General features: G+C 42.3%; 1 long non-coding RNA gene across 1 annotated transcript in view; it reads left to right on the forward strand.

Moving 5' to 3' along the window:
* Window positions 1-4560, forward strand: part of LOC132653604 (uncharacterized) — a 168615-nt gene extending 164055 nt beyond the window's left edge. The window contains exons 3-4 of the long non-coding RNA XR_009591342.1: window positions 2961-3005; window positions 4452-4560. This is a non-coding gene — a long non-coding RNA (uncharacterized LOC132653604). The remainder of the gene's footprint in view (window positions 1-2960; window positions 3006-4451) is intronic.
* The last annotated feature ends 1440 nt before the right edge of the window (window positions 4561-6000 follow it).

Consider the following 6000-nt stretch of genomic DNA (forward strand, 5'->3'; position numbering starts at 1 on the left):
TTGCCCCAAACCCCATCGTGTTCAGGCCAGCCCCATTTTATCATACCTGTGGCAACAAACCTAACTTCTGTGTGCTTTCCTTATAAAGACTGTGATTTAGGGACAGCAAGATGGTTCAGAGGATAAGGACCCTTGCCACCAAGCCTGACAACATGAATTCAGTCCACACAGGGGAAGGAGAAACCATTTCCCACAAGCACTACACATGTCCTGGACACTCCCTCCACACACACAAACACAAATAAATTAATAATTATAAATAAATAATTATAAAAAGACCAGAGTTAAATAGTAGGATCTATAAGCTCTGCCTTGAATTGCTTTCCTAAGAAATGGGACACTTCTCCCTATCTCCCTGTCCTCACTGAGACAGGTCCCAGAACACCCGGGGAAGCTCGCTTCCAAGATCCACGCTGCTTCGGAAAGGCACCCTGTAGAAATGTCTTCCCTTGTTTTCTGCTCCAGCCTACAACAGACCATTTTCTATCTGTCAATATATCTTGGTATTTATGTCATGGGTTATGGTGCCCTTGGGCAAAGTAGCCTTGAAAAGTCCCATAAAAGCTAATTGGCTAAAGTTGTGTGGTTACTTCATCGATGGGAGAATTTATAAGGGCCAAAACTGTGACAACAAAATGGTTGTTTTCACAATGATGCCACATTGCCGGGAGCATCTAAGCTTGGATTTGCATGAGGGGCTTTGTTTTGGGAGGCAAGTGGCCTCAGCCGGAATTCAAGCTGTATGATATTGGACTATCTGGGCGATGGCTTGCGTTACTTGTTCAACTGGGCCTCAGTTTCCACAATTACAAGATGCAAATAATACTATATAGTCTGTCTACCTTGCTCACAGCTTTGATTCAACAAGACTGACATATATCTTGAAATAACAGACATAAGTTTACGAACTAAGAAGTGCAGATCTATAACTAATAAATCACAAAACAGCACAATGCAAAGAAACTTTCTTGGGCAACAAAAATGTTCTGTACATGTGAGGTCCAGTACAGAGTAGCTACTGAGCAACTGAAATGCGGTGAATATAATTAAGAAAGTAAAAGTTTCCGTTTTCTTTAGCATCACTTTACAATTTTAATGACACATATTGAGGGACCACTGGGTACAGATGGAGACCGGTGGCGGTCTGTTGCGTGAGCTTGCTCAACATATTTCATATTTTTCCAATGATCACAGGCAGGCTCCTCTTAAATGGAGTTATGGTTCAAATGTGAAATGTCTCCCCAAGGCTCATGTTTCAACAATGCTTACTCCCCCCCCCTAAAAAAAAGGTGGAGAGATGTGGAATCTTCGTGAAATGGAGCCTACCTGATAGAAGTGGGTCACTAAAGGGGGACCTTCGGAGCATGTAGCCACCTCACTGGCTTCACACTGCTCTTTCCTGGCCATAAGAGCAGCCGCAGCCTCACACTTCCACAATCAACAGAGCTGTTCGACATGTCTTCCCAGAAGTGGCTGACGCAAACCTCTAAAGCTGTGAGTCAGATCAAATCCTTCCACCCTTGACTTGTTTCTGTCCAATATTTTAGTCACAGCCATTTAAATTAACTGTCATGAAGAAATTATCTCTTATTGGCTATCTGCAGCCCTTGAAGATATGATACCTTGCTTTCGCCCAACATTTCTCAACCTTCCTGGTGCTGTGACCCTTTAGTACAGTTCCTCACATTATGGTGACCCTCCCGCAGCCATAAAATTATTTCGCTACTACTTCATAGCTGTAACTTTGCTACTGTTATGAATCGTAATGTAAATATCTAATGTGCAGGATATCTGATATGGGGTCATGACCCACAGGTTGAGAACTTGTGCCCTAGACCATAGGCACTTGGCCTCAGTGAGGGGAGAGGCCACACTCCCTGCTAGGACTTTAAATTATGAGTTAAGTTTGCAGGAACTGGGAGCAAACAAATGTGGCTGGAGCAATCAGGGCTGGTGGCACCTCTGAGTCCCCTGATTCTCCTAGACCTCTCTATTTTCAAAGCCCAGTTATTCAAACACCATTTTCCTAAAGACTGCCTCACACACTGTCAATTAAACTAGCCCCTATAGCTTGGATATAGCCTAGTTGGAATGCACAATGGCACAGCTCTAAAACATGGTTGGTACCAAGAAGAGTTGGGATAATTCCAAGAGCTAGTTTGTTCCGTGTGTGTGTGTGTGTGTGTGTGTGTGTGTGTGTGTGAATAATCTCTAGGTTTATTCAATTCCATTCAAATAAAATGTTAAGTGAAGTGGGTTGTTGGGTTTGGGGGGTGGGTTGGGGTTTATTTTTTTTTTTTTTTGTCTTTTGTCTTTTACTCTGAAAAATATCCTGTAAAGTAAAAGGGTATAGAGACATTAGCAGAAGTGATTATGCTTAGATTTTTCCCAGAGCCCCTTCTTCTCTTCAGCACTTCTCATGTTTCTGTAAGGTCCAGTGATTTCTACTGTTTTCATATCTCATTACATCTTTGCTAGAAATCCCTCCAGTGACTTCCTGTCTCATGCACAGTAAAAACATCTTCTTCAGAAAATTCTCAAGGAAGTAATAAAAAGTTTTAAAGGGGGAAGGATGACTAAACCTTCAGGGTTTACAGACAGTATCCTTTGATTGAAAGCATCAGGAGGTCCACTGAGATCTGACTAGAGCAAGCAATGATTTCTAAGGGTGAAATAAGACTGTCTGCTAAGGTACGGTTTTGTAACTCACCTGTCTTCCAAATACATAGTTGCAACTAATATATACGCTCTTCCTGGACACAATAAACCATAAAATAAAGCTATCACAGCAATTGTGCTGTCAATACTCAAAGAATATTTTTTACTTTATTAGGGTAAATAAAATTAAATACAGGGGAATAGTAGCTGGTCATTATATAAATAATTTGTGAGTAGTATTATGCATGTAAATGAGAAACATTTATACAAAAATATTTAATGGTCTTTCCTGCCTTTCTTAGGGATCTGCAATGACCCATAAGGATGACCCCACCTCATCATGCCTGGTATGTCTTGCAGTTTCTTTCTGATGCATGCCCCTGGACTCTCACTCTTGAAGACACGCTGCAGTAGCTGGCCCAACATGACAGCCATGTTCCTTGTACCTGTTCTTCCTCCTCCTGGAATTCTCCCTGCTAGCTATCTTCAAGGCCATCCCCTGACCCTACCCTGTCACCTTCTGACTGTGCCTTTGTCCCCTGCCTTAGGCCCTCCCCCATCACACCTTCTATACATTTTCTTCCTAGATCTGAATGATCCCCAAGCACACCATATACTTATTTTTCTTATTATTTTTCTCCTGCCACTTGAATACACCCTGTAGGTAAGCAAAGAACTTTGTATCTATCCGTGGTGCATTCTTTTTAACTCAGACCAATACCTAATGCCTAAGAGGCACCCGGCAAATATATTCTGAATGAGCCAATCTTTCCCAACCTGTGGAGACTTGTTTTCAGTTCAGTTCCCATGTCTTTTTTTTTCTCTGAGTATTTCTCTATATTTCTTCTCCTTGGCAAACCATTCAACCTAAGAAGGATGTCCTAGTTGTAAACTGCCTTAGTCTAGATTATAACGACTTGCTTTCATAGTCAACAAATTCAATTAATTTTGTTGAGTCTCTTTCTAGCACCTGACCCTATTTTAAACACAAGGATACGGCAGCCTCTGCTAGTATCTTTGGCCATGTCTTGACCCAGATAACTGTACTTGCATATATGAGGACCAAATCCCTGAACTCTGGGCAGGCTTCCACCTCTGTGTAGCTTCTGAGTCTTTCTTGTCCATCAGAAGCCTTTGTCTGGCACCAGGAGACCTTGCCTGTGACCAGTTATAACTATAAATACGAGATGATGCCATTTACCCCAGGGAGACAGTAAGTATATCAGTGTCTCATCTTTCATGTCTCCTCATGAGACACACATTTCCATCAAGGGTTCTGAGTCCTAGCAGCCTGCAGGAATAACTTTTCACTATAAGCTCATATTAGCCCTGTTCTCTTGTCTATTTCACCTGAAGTTCTTAGGATCATTTCCTAGCTCAGCTCTCTACACCCAACTCTCGTTCTCAGATTTTCAGGAAGAGGGAAGGAAAGGACTGCCCACAGTTTTTCATACCCAAGGGGACTGGAAGATACAAGGTACTGAGAAGTTTTTGGGCCCCTGTGACTAGGAAGAGATCTTTCATCCCTGCTCTGAAAAATACCTTTTGACCCAAGAGTCAACTGAATGTTGACAGTGGGGAGGTTTTCTGGCTAACCCTATGGCAACTTTTTTCCATACTTGCAAGCAACTCTACAGGAATGCTGGGTCAGAAAAAGAATACAACTTTGAATTTCAGGTAGCCATTGGTAGTAGTTCATTTTTTGATGCCTTAACAAAATACCCAAGATTGGGTCACTTACTCCTTTCCCTTGCTCTCTTTCTTTCTTTGCTCACTTCTCATTGGGCCTCTAGAAAAATAAAGCCTGGAAGGATGAAGAGATGGAGAATCGAACTTTCCATGGCTGATGAGGATGCTGACGGAGGGACGGGTAGACTGACCATGATTCATGCCTCTGGGTGAGTACACACTGGCTTAGAAAGAACAACTAGATCATTCCGAGCACATTGAGTTGAGTTTGCCAGCAATGATGTAATCATTGGAGGACATCAAGCCCGGCCCCATACACACAGCTGCTACCAACTACAAAAGGAAGCTGAGACTGATTGATTATCATATCAGAGGTCATAAATCCCCAATTTCAAGTAACATGCAAAGAGAAGCCATTACCATGTTTGAAACCTCAAAGGAAAGTTGACTATTTTTTACTTAGGATTTATTCTTTTATTTTTGTTTCCCTAGCATCTGAATAGATGAGATCACAAATTCCAATTTATTTGGCACTTTCTCTTTTCCTCTCCTCTCCTTCTTTTTTTTGCCTCTTTTGCCCCCCCCTCAATGAGGGTTTAAATGATCAATATATCAAAAATTCAGAATCTAATGCAAAGCATCCGTTGCAAACAATGGTCTGGGAGCCCCCAGAACTCTGATGACATGTCTAACAGACCTAGAAGGGACAGAATTAAGTAGCAAAGTTCTGGACCCTACTCCTACCCTGTTTATATCTCAGAGCTCCAAGAGGATTTTGTTTGAGAGCAAGACCTTATTGATAAAATTATGTTGTGATCCATCTTTACATCTTAGGTTTAGTGTCATCTTTATATTCTCCATGAGTGGCGCTCACTCAGAAAGCATTACTCCTGTACTGGTCATGCTTGGGATCTGTGCTTTACAGATATCTTTATGTCCTATATCCCTCAGTTATATGAACCTGACTGCTTTCAAGCTTCACAAGAATAAGTTTGTGGTTTGCTGAGAGCACAGGCATTTATTAATAGCTTTCATGTGTTGGCTTGGCTTGTTAGCGTTACTTGGTAAATCACATCTGTGTGTGTGTTGTGATATGTAGGGTATGCATTGTGAGCATATCTGTACATTCACGAGGGGGGGTGCTTTGCACCATGACACAAGCCAGAGATCAGCACTAGTTATCTTCCTCCGTTACTCTCCACTTTGTTTTTGTGGCAGGGCCTCTCACTGAACTCAAAGTCTATTAGAACAGGTAGCCAGGCTAACTGGCTATCAGTCCCCTGGAACGTGACTATGCCTACCCTACGACATCTCTAGCACTGGAGTTCCAGGTACATACCGCCATGTCCAGCTCTTTATGAGTGCCAGCAATCCAAACACAAGTGTTCACACTTGGACAGAAGCATCATACCCAACTATAGTCATCTTTTCAGGGAAGTCTCCCACTGGATGCAAAGGTGGAGTGAAATCCTCTTTCCTACCTGGTGGTGGCCCTTTGATGACGTGGGGACATCCAGCTGGATACAGGTCCTATGAGGACACCCAACCAGATGCAGGAAACTGGTTCACAATCAGGAGCCCAGACCTCAACTCCATCAAGTAAAGGTAAAACCTCGAACACTCTGTTACAAAATGTCATCTAGACAATAAATA

Source organism: Meriones unguiculatus, chromosome 4, assembly GCF_030254825.1.
Source record: "Meriones unguiculatus strain TT.TT164.6M chromosome 4, Bangor_MerUng_6.1, whole genome shotgun sequence".
Lineage (NCBI taxonomy): Eukaryota > Metazoa > Chordata > Mammalia > Rodentia > Muridae > Meriones > Meriones unguiculatus.